Below are 19,517 nucleotides of genomic sequence, written 5' to 3' on the forward strand. Positions count from 1 at the left end.
TTGGGTTTAATTGCTGTGAAGAGACACCATGACTACCATAACTCTTATAAAGGAAAGCATTTAATTGGGGTTGGATTACAGTTTCAGAAACTTTGTTCATTATCATCATGGTGGGAAGCCTGGCAGCAGGCAGGTTGACATGGTGCTGGGGAAGGAGTGAGAGTTTTACATCCCGATTGGCAGGCTGCAAGAAGTGAATGCGATGTTATACCTACCTATTGAGAATTTGTGACCTCAAAGCCCACCCACTAGTGATGCACTTCTTCTAACAAAGCCACGCCCACTCCAACAAGGCCACATCTCCCAATAGTGGCTCTTCCTGTGAGCCTATGGGGGCCATTTTCTTTCAAACTACCAGAGTCAGTGATGGAGAAGTGACTGTTGAAGGGCTGTTTTGAACTTAAAGTGCCAGATACAAACTGCAAGGTTCTGGCTCTACCATAGAAGCTGGAGAGTTTGGGTGGTGATGTGTACCGAGAGTGTCTTTGGCTTTCTGTCAGCGAGGCAGGCTGGCTCCGAGATGAGAAGGTGGTGGGACGTGGAGGTGACCAGGGTGGTTAAGACCATTGGAGCTGTTGGCCGGGTGTGTATATGGAGATAGATTTTTCTCTGGATCAGGGAACTTACCCAGAATCCTCAGGTCCTGTTAGCCTAGAGGTAAGAGCTAAGCCATGAAGGCAGAAGATTGGCAGGGAAAAGGCATGCCTTCACCCAATGTGACATTCTTTCTGTTCGGTTCCTGTCTTTCTGCTCCCTGCTGCCCTGGCATGTGCACCTGTTTCTTTGAGTATCAGAGAGGGTCATTAGTATATCAGTCTGTAAAATTATAGATGGTCTTTAGGAAGCACTAGTGCATGGGGAAGGCACTCATTTTCCATTGCCTTATTTGGAGGACTCAGTTTTCCTCTTTCTCGCCAACCCCCAGTTGTAGTATTTTCTCTTACCGTCATGAAAGGTAAGATGCTGTTTATTGCTCTCCTTAAGTGCAGTTCCATGGCGTTGAGTCTGTTCATGTTGACGTGTAGCCATTACCACCATCCACATGTAGGATGCTTTCATCTTTCCAAGTAGAAGCTCCTTCCCCATTGAGCACCAGCGCCTCATTTGTCCCTCTGTACCGGTCCCCAGTAACTTCTCAGTCTATGGAGCAGGTTGTGCCCTTGGCATGTGGCTTTATAAGGTTCTTCTGTGTTATAACATGTAAGAGAAGTCCGTTCCTTTCTGAGGCTGAAGGCTGCTTCACTGTATGGGTAAATCCCATTTTGTTCATGCCTTCTGCCGATGGTCACGTTGGTTGGCTATTCTGCATAATACAATGGTGAACAATAGCATACAAGAATTAGCTTACATTTCTATTTTCAATGTTTTGAGTATATTCTAGACCTAGAATTGTTGAATCACCAAGTGGTATAAGGCGTAAATGTTGGTGAAAGGGGTGGGGATGTAGCCCACTATGACTTCAAACTTAAGGTAACCATTCCCTGGTACTAGGATTACACCTGTGTGTCACCTGTTTAACTTCTGTTTCCCACAGCAGCCTTATATTGTGGTGTTACACTGTCAACACTTTTGTCTCCCTTCTTCCTTTAAAGCCATCCTACTGATTGTGGAGTGGCATATTATCACAGATTTGTATTTGTGCACCGAGTGAAAAACTTGGCAGTTACTTCACCTACTGAGCTACCTTGCTGCCCCAGAACGCTTTAAATTTAAACATTGACACTTCTAGTTCAGAACTCAGAAAGCAGCTGATTTCTGAGTTTGAGGCTAGCCTGGTCTAGAGAAGGAGTTCTAAGCCAGTCAAGGCTACACAGAGAGACCCTGTCTCAAAAACAAACAAACAAACAAACAAACAAACAAACAAACCAACCTCAAAACCACCAACCACCAACAAAAGCCAAGTGTAGTATGCTGTCAATTAGCTGTCTAAAGATTTCTTTTTCTGAGATCCATCTTGAAGTTTTCTTGTCAAATTAGAGCAAATTGAAGCAAGGAGCTAAACATGGGCCTGATTACTGAAAGGCAGGGATCGGATTATGACTGTGTAGACACCCCAAGGAGACTGGAGCTTCCCGTGGCTGATAAAGAGCCATTTATAGTGAGCATATTTGCTGGATGTTCTAAAATGTGGGCAGTATCTGGCTGCAGAAGGCAAGTTTCTGGTGAGACAGAAATGGATTTGACCAAGGCATCAAGGTAGAGCCATCAGTTTTGTGCCTTCCCTGAGGCTCAGGCATTATAAGTAGTTAGGAAGAGCTTAGGAGGTTGGGGAAAGCTTGAGCTCCATTAGCCCTTGTGTTAAAGCCAATTCTGCTAAGAGGCTGATGAAATGATTGTGGGAAAGGCCTTTGAAAAAGCATCTTTCTTGAAAAGCCACACTAACAGATATCTCAGAGGGCATGTTTACTAAATACCAGCATATTGAAGGGAGGACAGTGAAGCGAAAGAATGATTATTTTAATTTCTTACATTTACTTACTCTGTTTGCTCACGTGCATTTGTGCCTTTGCATGTCTGTCTACTCTCATGTTCAATATGGGCCGCAGCAGGCTTGTGAAGGGTGGAAACATCCTTCAGGAGGATCCTAGGGACCAAGGCCAGGTTATCAGGCTTGGTGGCAAGTGCTAAAACATCTCATTGGCCTTAAGAATGCTTCCTGAAAAGACAAGTTTGATTGTAAGGAGAATTTTTCAGAATACATAGAATGCCCAGGAGCAAAGTGAATTATTTGTAAAAAGTGAGTTACAAAAGCCAAGTGTTACTTAAAATGCAAGTAAGGGAAAAAGAATGTCCTTTTTCTCCTGAATAGGTTTGAACCCCAGACATCCACGAACAGATGCTGGCCTTACACGGCAGAGCTGAAGCGTGCTCCCTTTAGTATGGTCATGTGGGTGTTGGTTTGAGCTCATAAAGGTCTGAGATAGAGCTGACCAAACACATCTGAACCCTGATTGGCAGACAGACAAGCTCTGAGCCTCCAGCTCATCCTGCTTGGTTGATTGTATGGAGATTTGCAGACTAGAACAAAGAGAAGAATAAATAAAATGGGCCCTGGGGGCTTTGTCCATGGTGGTAGAATTGATGACAATACCTACCTACATATTTGGAAATTAACCCTCTCTCTTCCCCTCCTCCTTCCTCCTCTCCTTTCCTACCCCTCCCTCCTTTTCTTTGTCCTGTAGTCCAGGCTGGTCTTCAATGTGATGTGTAGCTGAGGATGACCTTGAGCTCCTCCTGATCCTCCTCCTTCCAACTCCGAAGTGATAGGATCACGGGCAAGCATCACTGCAAATAGCATAGAAACTGAGCTGCTGGAAGGCATGCGATTGGCTTCCCCTGTGAACATGAGTTTTAAAGGCCGAGCCCAAAACTAAATAAGGCAATGTGGGTTCTAGAATCCATTTTCCTGTTATGACCCAGAGATGTCTAGTGTTGGTTACTTAATCTTCCTGTAAGATTCATTATGTGTGTAGAACTTTTAGAAGTATATAATAATGTAAGCATTGCATTTAGAAGGTGTAATGGTGGAACTGATAAGATTAGAGTTGATAACTTTTTGTTTCATTTTCTTTAACCCATTTCCTCTTTTTAAAAAAATATTTTGGGGCTGGGGATTTAGCTCAGTGGTAGAGCGCTTACCTAGGAAGCGCAACGCCCTGGGTTCGGTCCCCAGCTCCGAAAAAAAAGAACCAAAAAAAAATTTTTTTATGTATAGAAGTGATTTTCTGCATGTATATCTCTGTACCACACATGTGTCTGCTACCCACAGAGGCCAGAGGAAGGCATCTGATATCCTAGAACTGGAGTTTAACAGTTGTGAGTAATGCAGGTGCGGGGAATCAAACTTGGGTTCTCCGGAAGAACAGACAATGCTCTTAACCTCTGACCTATCTCCCACCCCCACCCCACCCCCTTCTTTTAGCGTTACTTAGGAACCTTGTGAACTCATGGCTAGTTTTCATAAGTGTCTGCCTAGGAAGTCAGTTGAATTACTTCAGATTTTTAACGAAACTGTGGGTTTCTCTGGGACCCTGCAGTGATTTGCCTCACTCTCCAGCGGTCTTTTCAAGTACTTGGCCAACCCCCAATTATCTTCCTTCTTCTGGAACGGTGTTGGGAGTGGAGATGGAACATGAGCCCCATGGCATCATGATTGTTTTTGGACAGTTACTAACCTGCAGACAAAATGTGAGGTCACTGAGATCAGTGCACACGTGCCTCGGGAAACTAAGCTATAATTCCGTGATGTAAGAATGTCCATAGGCCCTCAAAGGCTGGGGCTCTCGGTGGCTGTAAACTCTGTGCAGTGTACCAGTATGGCTAATGGTAGGTAGTGGGTACATTCAAACTTCCCAAATTCTTCAAGTGGCTTACTTCAAATACTTCTGAGAACACTAACATCGCCTCGGAACTTGGATGAATGTGGCGTGGTAGGATTCTGGCATCAGCATGTCTTCCTATTACTGAACTGTGGCTACTGCTGTGGTGCTAATTTCCTTTTTATACTGGGCAAAATGTGGGGAGTAGAGAAGTATTACCAGGAATTGCTGTCGCAGAAATGCTGTAAACAGAAATTAGTAAAGAGCATTGGTGGCCTCGCTGTTCTGCAGGCTAATCCCTTAGCGTGGGCGGGTGTATGGATGTGATAATTACAGCAGAGAGTAATTGCTCTTACAGCACCTGAGCTGGGAGGCCACCTAGGAACACTTAGAAAACAGGTAGTTTTATGGAGGTGGAAATAGGTTTTGGAGAGTTGAAAAGGAGGTGTCATAGGCTGTAGGGGCCGGATTGGAAATCACTGTTGTTAGTCTTACATGGTCTGAGCCCTTGATGCGGGGTCATGCGGCATTGCTCATGGTTTCTTGAGAAGACGCTTAAGAAATTTAGGGAGAGTACATTCTTACTGAGGCGTGCTTCCCTAGCTATCAAGTTCTTGCATTGTCTTGAGGTTGAATAAAACATCCTTCCCAGAAGCTGTGAGCTACTTTGGGACTCCTTTCCCCCCGCCCCCCACATTGCTGCTTGCCTAAGTCTGGGTGCCCAGTGGGAAGAGATCATGAATGTTCCACACTCGTGGCTATCACAACCACGCTATTGCCTGAAGATACCCCTCCCACCCCAGTAATAGGTGGGACACTGTGGATTCTAATCCCAATTAGATGTGAGTGTTGGTTTCTATTATTATGAAAGAAGGTGTACTGTGGGGTCTTATTTATGTGTAAAAGCCACCTACTCGATGGGTTGTCTTAAGAACTACTTTATTGAAGTATACTTTGCCATAAAACTCATTTTAAAGTGTAACAGATTTATAGACTTGTGTCATTGCCACCACAGTCTAATTTTAGAATATTTTCATTTGCCCCAGAGAAACTTTGCAACAGCTGCATTCACTCCTTTTTGCAAAGGGATATCATCTACCCAGGCTGGCCTCGAATTTTCAATATTTAGCCCTGGCGTCCTCCCAGTCCTCCCACCTTTACCTCCCGAGTGCTGAAATTACACGCGTGCATCCCTAGGCTTGGCTCTCATTTTTAAACTTGACTTTGACGGTGCCCTGTGATTTATTGCTGGAGGAAGAAATCATTTAAAAACTTAACTTTTATTTTAATCAAAGGTGACATTACTCACCTAATGTCAGGGCACCCTTTAAACTATTTTATGAAAATCAATTCATTTAATTCATGAACTCAAGTACCCTCTGAAACCGGTAGGTTCGTATTCTCACTTTGCACAACCCCATCTTACTGGCTACAACCCAGGGCCTGAGACATGAGGGTTAGGTCCCCAGTCCTCTTATACAGAGCAGCACCCCGTTTGGGTTCTCTTTATTTCTTGTGGGTATTTTACAAATGAGGAAACAAAAAGATGGGCAGAGTAGCCGGCCTGGCTCCTGCCACACACTAGTGATGGCAGGTAAGGGATGAAAACACGCATTTCTTAATATGCTAAGGCCTTCAGTGAGACAAAAGTGAGTGGGGAAATGTCAGACATCAGAGGGGGAAAGAATGAGCCAATCTGGCACACACTCTTTTTTTCCCCCTTTTTTTGGAGCTGGGGACCGAACCCAGGGCCTTGCGCTTGCTAGGCAAGCGCTCTACCACTGAGCTAAATCCCCAACCCCAGAATGAGCCAATCTGATTCAAGAAGTGTGGGCCCTGAGAGCCCTGATCAATGGTTCAGTTAATCTATCCTATGGGTCTACACAGCCTTTGTCATTTACCTGAGATTGGTCCCATAATTCAGCTTTTTCCTTCTGTGTTAATGTTTCTGTGTTAGCCTATGTTAGGGCATGAGACAAGTTTCAGTGAACTTTAGTTTCTGTAGTGAACATAAAATGTCATGCTAGCGGGTTCTTACCTTAGGGTGTATGTTGTTGAAGGTGTGGTCTATGTTGTGGTCACAATGTTTTTTAAGGCCCTAGACACTTGGGAATGATCTGGGAGATCCTTACCCCACCTCAGTCCTCTTCTCTTGCAAATGGTTACAGTATCCCGTTTCCCTGCGTGACCACTGACCTTGCCCGCTCTGAAGCCTGTACAGGTTCTCTGTTCAGGAGGTCTTTGCATCTCCCTCCCTGGGTGCTGGCATTTAGGGCAGGCTTGTAAAGGTGGTGCAGTGACCGACTGCAGATCAAAACCAGCTCTCCCTGGAAATGGGAATTTGGAAGGTGGGACTCTTTTTGTTGATGGTTCCTGGTTGGCTTCAGAGAGAAAACTTAACACATGAGCTTGTTTAATATTTCTCTGTCCTTTGGCTTTCAAAAAGGTTTTGGAAGAACTGCAATTCCATTTAGTGAATAGTTGTCAGTACATTCTGGGATGGGAAAACGTGAACTCTTGGCCCTTGAGCTGTCTGTCTTTGCAATATGTTTATTAATTAATTAATTTGTCACTTTTACTCTTTGGGCTTTCTACTTTTTTAGTCTGGTGGGTCTGGTCTGTTTGTCATCAGAAAGGAAATCATTGCTTCAGGCAGATTTCCATCCATTTCGGGGCCTCTTAGCTTTTGACAGCCCTTTGGTCCCAAGGGAGAGAGGGTTTTGTGGGACCAGGGTCTCAACTGCAGGACTGCATGAGAGATTAGAAATATGCTGAGCTCGAAATCCCATAGTCATTTTTCTTGTGCTACAGTGTGGATTGGTTTGGGATCACACGCTCATCAAACTAAAATTTAGACATTAAGATTCTGCATCATTAGTTTATAAAGTCAATAGTAGCCTGTATAGGATGCTGGTGGCTGAGGATTCCTGACAAGTCAGGGAAGCTTTTATTCCTAAGGAATTTCTAGGCAAGCCTATGGCCCCTGGGATGTGTGTGTGCCTGGGCCCGTATGTCCAGCCCAGTTGTACTTCAGTGGTAGAGCTTTGGAAACATTGCCAATGACCTGACCGGGTGGAGAGGTACTACTTGTTACTGGAGCAACAATACCCCTCAAGGGACCATGCTCTGGTATAAATCCAAGTGGCCGTGTGGCTTTGGAGTCGGGCATTTCTAATCTCTCTGAGTTTCTTTATCTGAGTATATAAGCTTGGTATGGTTTAGGTGCAGGTTGTGTGGCTTGCTTCTGTGGAGCTGTACTGGCTTGGAAGGACAGCTCTGTCAAAGGAATGATGGGACAGGGAAGCTCTTGAGACTTAGGGTCCAGATGCCTAACTGGAGGATTTTCTTGTTTTCACATAGGCAGTTTTAGTAGTATAAAAAGCCACCACGTAGACAAGCTCAACCCCTCTCTCCTCAGGGTAGACATTGCTTGTGTTGTGGACAGCATCTGTCATGTGACTGTGGTGGTCTTACTCCTGCAGCAATGATAGCCACCTCCTACACTGTGACATTTAAACTGGGTGTTACTATAAAGCACTAGCCATGCGTTCTGATTCTTGGTGAGTCTGTAAATGTTTCTTCCTGCTAAAGTTTACACACTGGTTCCAGCTCTTCGACCATTTCCCCTTTCACTTGTGACACCCACTAGTCTCTTACGGCCTTGTCCTGACTTAACCAGTTCATGCACAAGGCCACACACACATGCATGGGTATTTATAAGCTATCTTCAGAAATTTGTGGAGATCGAGAATCCAGACATTCCTTTCTGTCTTCCACAGGGTGTGGTGTCACATTTCAGATACCATGGAAAATCTTCAGCAAACAGCAGAGCTGACGAGAGGTCGCCCAGTTTAGAAGTTTTATTCGCCTTCTACCTTTTGGCTGCCGCTTTTCTTTATCTAGTTGTAAATTAGGAGAGGCTGGTGGGGCTGAAAGGAACTTGAGGGAGCCTTCAGAACCCACCTGCTCATTTTATCCTTTTAGGCATTGAAACCTGAGTGGCTAAATCAACTTTCTGGAAGGGTCAGATGGAGTTTGGTTTTCTAACTTAAGTTTCTGTGCCTTTTCCTCCTGAAGATCCACCAAGGGGACTTGACTTATGTGTAAAGCAGCAGGTACAGGCCTTGCTAAGTCAGAAGTTGTGCGCGTTCAGTGCTGGGATCACAGAGGCACTGATGGTCACTTGGCCTGCTGGGAAGTCTGGTGGTTGTCCTCTGTTGTGAGCTTCTGGATCACATGAGGTCAGACAAGGGTTCTTATCTGAATGCCTGCAGCAGAAAATTTTTGTTAAGTTTCTGTGAATGGCAGCTGGAGAAGTGTGCTATTTACTATATAACGTTCTTTCTAATAATTGTCAGCAATATCATCTGGGAAAAAAAGAATACTGTTAATATGTACAGTTTGATCTCTTTCTTTTTGCTTCCCCCTCTAGATTAAAAAACGCAGACTCTAACTTCTAGACACACATTCTCTCTCTAAACTGCTATATCAAAAGCTGATAGAGCGGCTTTATAATAACACAACAGACTGGTTATATGATATATATATTTTAGTAGACCTGAACCAGTTGTAGCTCAGCTGGCCTGTTTATAAATGGAGTTTTTACTGTGATCTTCTTGTCTTCATTAGGGTTTCTATTGCTGTGATAAGATGGCATGACCAAAGCAATTTATAAAAGAAAGTGTCGAGTTGTGCTTACGTTTCAACATCTCAACAGGTTAGAGTCCACAATGGCAGAGCAAAGGCTTGGTGGGAGGAGCAGGTGAGAGCTCACACCTCAACAGCAAGCAAGAGGCACAACATACATTTGGAATGTCATCGAGTCTTTCGAAACCTCAAAGCCCACCTGCAGTGACAACCCTTATAACAAGGCTACAACTCCCAATCTTCCCCAGACAGTTCTACCAACTGGGAACCAAGTATTCAAACATGAGCCAGTGGGGGCCATTTTCTTTCAACCCCTTCCCCCCCTCCTTGGAGTTTTAGTTATATGGTGTCAGTAACACTAGGACAAGGTGAACACTCTTCTTAGGTTGAACTAATGAAGGTGCAACACCATTGAGCCCTTTTGTGTTTCCAGTCTATGGTTCTTGATGCTTGCCAAGAGAATCCTCACCCAGAGTCTCTGGTATAACACACTGCCTCTCAGCCCTGCTCTTGGAGGCGTCTCTTACCTCTCAAGTTGAGTGCAGTCTCTGTCAGCATTGGCTGTACAATCTGGCAGATTTATGGTAGGAGCTTATATATACTTTAGGGGATTATCAAGGTGTTTTTCATCTCTTCCATTACTGTGAAGAAAAAAATATTTCAGTGCTGTGATTCTGAGCAGGTGGAGATGGGGAGAGAGGGTGAGGAAGAGAACTAAGCCTTCTTTTGGCTATAATGATCCTAGAGCTGTAAGTCGTTGGCCTTCTCCCTCCCTCCCTTCCTTACTAGTAAAATTCTCTATGGCGGAACTGCTTTTCAACAAAGTTGTTGGTGGTAGGAATTAGCCTGTTAATCTTCCCGGTATGGTCACATATATTCTTCTCCCTTTTGAGACAGGGTCTCCTGTAGCTCAGAAGGTTGGCCTTGAACTCATCATTTTACTAAGAATGACCTTGACCTGATTTTGTCTCTGGAGTGTTGGGAGCACACACACAGGTGCCATTCCCTCATGTGTATTTTGAAGTACTTTAAGCCCTTAATAATATCATAAACTGGTAGGCAGTAAAGGAGACATAAATCCATGTGCCCCGGACTGTATCTGCCTTAGCCCTCAGTGTATTGCTGACTTTATTCTACCCTCCATTAGAGTTTAGCTCCAAGGCAGAAAAGCCATGTGACCCTTAACTCTTGATGTTCAAAGGTTGTTTTTGTGTATGATTTTAAATTTATCTTTGTCAAGTCACAGAAAGACTAAACACTGGGCTTTGATCTAAAGCACTTTCTTTTGATCAGAGTGAAAACAGTGTTTCTGGTTTAATTAGTAAGGACCAGATTCTGACTGGCAGCTGAAATCAGGGTGTACTCTTTCTTCATAAACACAAAGAGGCCTAAAGGAGCAAAAATGCATTTTATTATTGCAAAATGGATAGTTTTAGAAAAGTTTTTCTTATCTAATTCCTGATTTTTTAAATTGAGCTACCATAAAGAAACCTAGAAGGAGGGCTGGAGAGATGGCTCAGCGGTTAAGAGCACTGACTACTCTTTTTCAGAGGTCCTGAGTTCAATTCCCAGCAACCACATGTTGGCTCACAACCATCTGTAATGGGATCCAGTGCCTTCTTCTGGTGTGTCTGAAGACAGGGAACATACATTACTTTCACGCGCGCGCGCATGCGCGCGCGCGCACACACACACACACACACACACACACACACACACACACACACACACAATTATTTTTAATACAGAAAAGAAATCTAGAAGGAATTTAAGCACAATTGATCCACCCGAGGAAATAAAACACGAAGCACACAGGCATGCCTCCGGCTTTCCTTCCAGTCTCTGCCGGTCCAGGTCCTTAGTAGTAGCAAGCCTGGCGTTTGCATTGCAGTCCTCGTCTTAGCTGTGCTAGGCAAGGATGGTATCCACCTGCTTTATTTCGCCTGCTTTGGCAGAGAGCTTGGGAACTAGAAAGGATTCACACCAGTCCCCAAACAAACACAAAGAGAACCAGCGCTCTAGGCGCTCTCCTTCTTAAAACACTCTGTGGAGAACTAGGGGCCAGATGTATGAAGGTGGAGAAAAGTTACTTCTAAAAAGTTTTTCTTTCTATAATTCTTTTCTTAAAAAACAACAAAGTATCTTAAATTGGAGACAATGTTTCCAAGTTTCAAGAGAACATGTGATATGAAAGTGCTTCAAAAGGAAACCAGTTTCTTTCCCCCGAGTTACTGAAGTACCTCTTGAAAGAAGTTTTGGTTTTTTTGTCTTGTTTTGTTTGGAAATTTCCAGAATTTTCTGTGCAGGGTTCCTGGCATCGCATGTGTGGATGATGCTTGGGTTACAGTTTGTGTAATCGCCTCCACTTCCTTGTCATAGATTGTAGTCCTATTTCCAGAGCAGACGCTGCTTCTGAAAGAAGACAAAATGAGATCATACCCAATGCATTGCTTCATGTATGTTACCCTTTTGACATAGGGATATATAAGGGAAAGTGTTTCTTTTTTTGTCCTTTTCTCAAAAGGATCCTGGATATTGTTTCATTTCCCCTTGAAGAAGCAATAGTGATTTATAATGCAGTCCATGAGAATATTCATGCCTCTCCTCTTCCAACCCAACTTTGCATTAGGTCAAATTAGGAAGCTATTGTCTGTCTGTAACACTGACTGTCAGCTTGACACTTCTGGGAAGAGGGACGGTCAGCTGAGGCATTGCCGCCATTAGATTGGCCTGTGGGCGTGTCTGTGGGGACATTTTCTTGATTGCTACTTGCTGCAGGGGGGCTCAGCTCCCTGTGGGCAGCACTGTCTCTAGACAAGTGGGTCTAGAGTGTATAAGAAATGTACCTGGATTCGAACCTGGGAAGGAGCACAGTCTTCTATTGGTTTTTCTTCTATCTCTTGGCTCTAGCTCCTGCCCTCGCCTCTCAATAATGGACTGAAACCTGTAAGGTATAAAGAAAGCCCTTCTCCTCCCCAAGTTGCTTTTGGCCATGGCGTTTATCACATCACAGAAAGCAAGCTAGAACATGGATGGATAAAAGTCACTCCAAAAATGCTTTTTGAGATGGCTGTGTGTAGGCTGTGTTGGGGAAGGTGATGGTGAACTAGTTGTGGTAGTGGAGAACAGACCAAGTAGGTCACAATTTATAATTAGTTATGTATAAATTTACTATGGAAACAAAGGGGCAGCTGTCATAACATAGTGTAGTTTAATTAGAAGTTTAGAGGATCTCCTAACTGCTTGTTAAGGTCCAGCAATAGTTGGCTTCTCTTTTCTGAAACATTTAGTTTCTTCTTGTGTCATGTGTGTTTCTTGTCCCTGTGATTCAAAAGCTGTATTCTGGGAAAGGAGATGGCTCACTGGGTAGAGAGCCTGAGCTTGGCTCTCCGACATCTCCACACACGCTCAGCTTGCTGTTTCTAGGACTAGGGGAAATAACAGTCATTTTAAAGTCTATTTTTATTTTCTTTGTTACACGAAGGAAAAAGAACTTGCCTTTCGGAACTGCTGCCTTAAATCATTCTCCTTGAATGTTAAGTTTCTGCTGGTTTCCTCCAGAAATGGGGAAAATAACCCTTACTTCGTAGGCCATCATTGTGTGAGGTTCCTCATGAACTTAGAGCTACGATGTCAAATCTTGGTGGCTTCCTGAAGGAAGTGACAGATATATATCCCTGCCCTTGTGGGCTGTTGTGGGCTTTTGTCTGAGAAGATAGGTACGCACTGTAGAGTTACTCTAGGAGCCCTTACCAACCTAACCCAAAATGGAAACTGTGTTTTGTCTACCAACCTGCCCTGTGCACACAGGTGACCCAAGAGACTTAGCTTTGGCTGGTGGGGAACGATGAATATTTTTTGGACCATCTTATGCGATACATGTGCTTTGTCCTAGCTGCTATAGCAGATGAACTTTAATTCCTTAATATTGAACCTCAGTCATTTAAACATCGAATACAGACAGCATTTTCTTTCTTTCTTTTTCTTTTTTGAGTCAAGGGTTCTAATTTTGTATTATTTATTATTACATGAAACTAAGGATTAAATATGAGGGTCCTGAGTAATTTTGAAGAGTGGTTCTCTTTCCTTCTCTGTTATCTGTGTGTTGATAGGCGCATGATATTTCATGGACTGTGGTTTCTACCTTGTTAACTGGCATTTGTCTAGCGTCTGTGTAAAAGGAAAAGGGATCCCACAGAATGAAAGTGTTCTCTCCTCGTGAATTGGGACTTTCTGAAATCTCAGATGACTCAGTTTTCATTTCCAGTTTACTGTCATACTGCTTGCGTTCACTGAGCATGTTAAAGCCTGACATCATGATGTAATCATTCTGATTTTGCAATATTTGAAAGTGGAGTGGAAGCATTGTGAGAATTATGGCAGCTTTCTTGAGATCAGACACACCCATCCCATTCTACCATTCTACAGCATTGCCTTAGAGATGCACCAGAACACACACACACACACACACACACACACACACACACAGAGAGAGAGAGAGAGAGAGAGAGAGAGAGAGAGAGAGAGAGAGAGAGAACGAGTGCTAAGGAGTTTGGCTGCCTCTTGTTCCTTTCCTGTCTCCTCCCTTTGTCTCCAGATGCTTCAGCAGATGGCTGTGTCCAAAGCTCTAAATTTGTACCTTGTATGACCTTTAGCCCAGAGGAAGGCAAGTTTCTTTTGAGGATAAACTTCCCGGCCATTGCTCGTGGACCTTTTGTCATATGTTATGAGTAAATTTAACTTTGTGGCCGTTCCTTCTGAGGATTAAATATCGAAGAGGGCTTCCAGTTAGAGTGCAGATTTCCTTAGGACTGTAACAAATTTTAAAGACGAGCGTTGTGACACTGGCTGTGTTCCACAGTAGTGTTAGAGTTGGACAGCATATGATAATACAGCAGAATTGATGGGATCCCTCCACTTAGATCTGGCCTTTAGTTTTCAAGTGGCTGAGCAGACAAGGGCATGGACCTCACAGTCAGGCAGCTTTGAGTTATGCCTCTGCTGTGCTGTGTGCAAGGGCAGATCTTCTCTCATCAGACCTGCTAGCATAATATGAGGCCTGATGAAAAGATCCTATGCATGCTTTCACGGTCTGTCTTGTAATTTAAAAATTACTATTATTTCCTGCTCTTGGGCATTATTAATAGGTATTCAACAAATAGCCAGCCACTCAGTCCTCTATCACGTGAACTCATTTTTAAATGTCTGTACCCAAGGACAGGGTATTGGAACAAAGGGAGTATGCCATTAGACAGAGGATCAGGGAAAAAACCCACAGGAATAGTGTGGTCTCTTTACCATCTGCTGTGTAATTCATGCCTTTCTGTGCTTCTCGCCTGTGTCTGGATATCAATACCAATAAGGAAATGACATATCCTTGTTGGTGGCAAGTCATTTTATAGAAGATGTCATATTCACTTACAGGGTGAATACTTGAAGGTGGTTGGAGAAAGAGATGTAACGCTTCTTCTGGAGGGTAGAGAATAAACCCACTGTGCCCTTCTCTTCTTACCACCAAGCTAAGTTTGAGAAAACGAAGCCTCATTTCATCCTATCAGCTAAGCCAGCTCTTATGGCTTCATTCTGAAGAAACCGAAGTCGGAGACAAACGGTGGAGACAAATGTTTCTAGTCTGAGCCTGGCTGAGAAAGAGAAGACAAACGGTGGAGATGGTAACAGCCTGAGGGGTCCTTGAAGACAACTTGGGTTGCTCACCTGCTGTACTCAGGGTGATAGGTAGAGTCGGTGTCTTATTCTCCGTTGTTGGCTTCTAGTCCTCCCCCAACAGCCGCCTCTCTCTCTTCTTACGAAGTATCATTGTAGACATCGATGTGAGAGAATTAGTCTGATGTAGTCTGGAGAAAATTTTTGTCCCACCCTACTTCCCGTTAGTTTTGAAAGATCTCCAAGGCGAGATCAGCAATGTGTTCTCCCTAACATGATAGAGGAAATGGGTCTTATGAATGTCACATAAGGAGAAAGCCCATTTTGATTAGAAACAGAAGGACATTTATGAGGGGGCACTGGCTGACTAGGGACAAGCTGAGTTGCAGGAAACTTGATTGAAATTATGCCTTTCAGCTTTTTAGAGCCCATTCAAGCAGTTGGAAGGTGACTAATTACCACGGAAGCCATTAAAAACAAACAAACAAACAAAAAAAAAACCCAAAACAAACAAACAAAAACCCACCAAAGACCAAAAATCCAAAAAATCCATCCTGACCTAGAACAACAGAGAAGAGATGCCCAAGCTTCCTACAGTCTGCATTCTGTAGCCAGAAAGCAGGAAAAGGCCAGTGAATTTCCACAGGAGATCAGGCAAGTCTCTGATGTGCAAATGTCAGTGGGCGTGGGTGGACGGAGGCACTAGGAGTGTGTATGATCTGGTGGCCCTTTGAACAGTGCATGCTTGCGGGGCTCCTGTTTCTGGTGGCAGCCAAATCAGAATTTGAGATTTTTAATCCTTTTTTTGAACCAAACCTGTTATATTATGAGAATTAGACATTTGATTCCATGGATTTCATCTGGTAATAGAAATTCTAGTACTTCCTTGGCTTTGCCATAATCCGGATCCTGGCTGGCCTACGATTTTACCTTTTTTCTGAAACATTTAGGTAGTGCTATGCTGACTGGGGCTCGATGTACCTTCAGCATCTATACCTCTAGCCTGAAGACCCCAGGCAGAACAATAGAGTGCTTATTAACTGGGCTACCTCCTACCTGCCCCAGACGACTTGGAGTTGGCTTTGGGGGGTGAGGTTTGTTACTACCCATCAGGGCAGGCAGGCAGTCTGAGCCACTTTAATTATTTATGCCGTTTTGGGTAGGAATAAGCTTCTTATTTAGGATTCTAGGCCTGGACTTGGGTGGGAATTCTTTGGTCAGCCCAGCTGCAGGCTTAGCATTAATTTGATTCTAATCCCTAGGCCCGCCCCCTGAGCACCTGAAGGCTTGTTTATCGCACTCACAGACACATGCATAGAGCTGCCCTACAGGTCTGCAGCCCCTGAGGGTGTGCTTAAGGACAGGGTGCTTTGGGACATTCGTCAGCATCTTAAGTAGACAAGCACTACATCCTAGAAGGTGTCCTTATAATATATGGATGTAATGCCTCTGTGAGGCATTGGGGTCGTGTGAATTAGATTTCTTTACCCGGTGTCTGTGTGTACATATATATACCCTCATTCTTTCTTATACTCTTCTTTAAAGACAATAGCATAGACCACATAACAAGCTTTGGGAATCTAGGCTCTGCATACACCTATAATAATAAAAATACAGATGCATTCCTCCTACTACAGTTTGGTGCCACTTTCTGTTCTATCACTTGTGCTTAGGACCTGTCACTGTACATGACATAAAACCCGAGTATTATTATTGAAGAAGTGATTTCCAATATACTCAGTATATTTCCAGTATACTCAATGCATACTGTATTTGGGCAGAACCAAGTGAGGCCAGATAACATTGGCTAAAAATCCCAATGAAATGATGGCGCATTCTGTGTCAGTAAGAGAGAAAAAGAAATGAAGGGCCTCCTAGAGCTTCAGGCTGAAATGGGAGATTTTAGTGTTTTTTATTGGGGTCAAGGTAGGAATGAGAGAGATGGTATCTTAGTTACGGTTTCATTGCCGTGAAGGGACACCATGACCATGGCAACTATTGTAATGAAAAACATTGAATTGGGGCTGGCTTACAGTTTCAGAGGTTCAGTCCATTGTCATCATGGTGGGAGGCATGGCAGACATGGTGCTGGAGGAGCCAAGAGTTCTACGTCTTGATCAGCAAGCAGCAGAAGAGAGACTGTCTACTTCTGCAGACAGTCAGGAGGAGACTTGATTCCACCCTGGTTAGAGCTTTAGCCTAGGAGATGTTGAACCCTGTCCCCACAGTAACACATGTCCTCCAACAAGGCCACATCTAATTCAAACTACTGCCACAGTAGTGAGTTGGGTCATTAGGGCTGAGATAGAAGAGGATCTTTTTTATTTTTATTTTTTAAAGATTTATTTATTATGTATACAGCGTTGCACCTGCATGGATATCTGCAGGCCAGAAGAGGGCACCAGATCTCATTACAGATGGTTGTGAGACCATGTGGTTGCTGGGAATTGAACTCGTGACCTATGGATGAGCAGACAGTGCTCTTAACCTCTGAGCCATCTCTCCAGCCCCAGAAGAGTATCTTAAACTTAGTAATGAATACCAAGTTGCTGTGGAGGCCTGGCGACTTATTGCATGAGACTTTATAGGAGCTGGAGGAACCCTGTTTTTGTCTTCTGGGAATACGCCAGAGTGCAGAGCTGTGAGGAGGGGACCACAGAGCTTTCTTTCACTCAGGAATAGGCATGCAGGGTGTGGACGTACCAACATCACCTCATTTACCAGAAGATCGATTTTTTTTCCCCTCATGTCTTTGACTGAAGATGTTTCACTCAGCATTTCAACCTTTTCCCGCTTCCTTACCTCATCGCAATTTTTTATATAAAAACTGAGAATTAACACATTTCATAATTTCACCAGCCTATTAAACATCTTGCTCATGCGACAACTCAAAATAGATATTCCTGTCTTATGGGTGGGTGCCTTGAGGATCCCCTAAATCTACCCTAGTATATGTTATCGGAGGACATGACACATTGCAGTGGTTATGTTCATCTTTTCTCCTGCTGTTTCTGGTAGTGAGACATAGTCTTAATATCATACCTGGGTGCAAAAGGCCTGAATTTAGGAGCAAACACACACCTGGGTTTATGTGTGTCCTTGGGAGCTAGGAATTTTGTCGCCATTGTGTGTATGATATGGAGCAAGTTTTAAACCTCTTGGAGCATATTTTCCCTCAGCCATGCTTATTTTTGTCAGATGCTGTGAAGATCAAAAAGAGATGATTTAATAGTGTGAGGAGGAGAGAATTAGCCAGCAAGCACTGGTAGATTTAGGGTAGGTAGCACATTCTTCTGAAGTGAAAAAGATGCCCAAGTTCAGAAACTACAGGGTTGATTCTGTGAGCTTGGTCTCACGCTGCACCTCCAGACTATGGATTCAGAGATGCATTTTTGGAAAAAAGACTTATGCAGTCCACGACCCTGAGACAGTCTGTCCATTCATCTGCTTGAAGCTAACAGTCTTACTTACTCTAATGACTATCATAGCAAAGACCCTTGCAAAGAAAGCCAGATTCAAACAACTCAGTCAAAAGTCGTTTCTCTTGGGCCTTTTTGGGGACAGGGTATTGGCCAGGAACTTGCCAATCACACAAGTCGATCTCCACCTGACCATCCACCTGCATCAGCTACCCGAGTGTTAGGATTATAGGCTATGCTCTGCCATGACCAGTTGTTGGATTCTTTTATTTTCTTTTTTTGTGAAAGGGTCTTGTTATATATGTCAGACTCCTCCTCCTCCTCCCCCCCCCCCCCCTCCTCCTCCTCCTCTTCCTCCTCCTCCTCGTAAAATCAATTATTATTGTTTTCAGAGGGTGGGGGATTATTGTCTTGAACAAGGGTAACCTGGGATGATCTTGAATCTACTGTGTAGCACAGATTGACTTTAAACTTAGCTACCACATCCAATTTGGAATTTTATTTAAAAAAGATTTATTTTTATTTTTGATTATGTTTTTGTGCATAGGTATGTGCACTTGAGTGCAGGGACCCTTAGAGACCAGGAGGGGGCGTTGGATCCCGTGGAGCAGGACTCGCAGGCGTTGGTGAGGCTCCTGATGTTAGCACTGGAAATTCAACTCAGATCCGTTGCAAGAGCAGTGAGATCTCTTTCAACCTCCAGTTTGCATTTTCCTAAAACGCCTCTTATGTGAATTATATAGTTGATTTTTTTTGTTGTTGTTAAATAGTATTGCCTTTTGGCTGTTTCTTAGATTTATATACTAAAAAAGCCAATTTTCAGCTGTTTATCCTGGCCTGTATCACTCACATTTGTTGTGAAAGAAGTTAGAATGTGTGTGGGAATAGAAAATAGCGCCCTTGTGAAATATATTTGAAACAAGAGATGTTTTTGCTTTTAATTTGGCCATGATAAATTAAGAGGCATGGAAACTTTGGAAGGTGTTTTTTAGTGAAATGCGCCCTTAAGGGCTATCTTCTCTTAAAGCCAAAAGCAAGAAGGCAGAGTGCCCAAATGCCATTCCGTGACATGTTAAGAAAAATAAATTTGGGATAAAGAGTGGAGGATATGTCCAAATGAGACCCACACAGGCACCGGAGGAAACAAGCAGGCCTGTGGGCGCTGGCTTTAATAGAATGTGCGTAGGAAATGGCGCCCGGAGACAGTTGTGCTACAGCTGAAGGCCCTTGATTAGCTTGCCTTCATAGGAAGGAGTGCAGACTCATGGGACCCCCAGAGACTATGAGGATGACCATGGGACTGTGATGGTGGTTCTGGGTTAGAGTGGCAGATGGACTAATGTGTCCTTAAAGGAGAAGGTGAAACTTGATACTTAATCCTCAGACAGATTTGCTGGACCAATTTTGCTGGATGGTGTGTGTGTGTGTGTATATATATATATATATATGTATATATATATATATATAT

General features: G+C 43.6%; 1 protein-coding gene and 1 long non-coding RNA gene across 12 annotated transcripts in view; one reads left to right on the forward strand and one right to left on the reverse strand.

Annotated features, from left to right (window-relative positions):
- Fmnl2 (formin-like 2) overlaps positions 1 to 19,517 on the forward strand; it is a 275,597-nt gene that overhangs the window by 72,435 nt on the left and 183,645 nt on the right. The gene's annotated exons all lie outside the window — the stretch shown is intronic.
- On the reverse strand, positions 5,242 to 19,129 carry LOC134486095 (uncharacterized). Its single transcript, XR_010064792.1, has 4 exons — positions 14,682 to 19,129; positions 11,207 to 11,378; positions 9,494 to 9,607; positions 5,242 to 8,587 (listed from the first exon to the last, which is right to left on the reverse strand). It is a non-coding gene; the product is annotated as an uncharacterized LOC134486095 (long non-coding RNA).

This window comes from Rattus norvegicus, chromosome 3 (assembly GCF_036323735.1).
Source record: "Rattus norvegicus strain BN/NHsdMcwi chromosome 3, GRCr8, whole genome shotgun sequence".
NCBI lineage: Eukaryota > Metazoa > Chordata > Mammalia > Rodentia > Muridae > Rattus > Rattus norvegicus.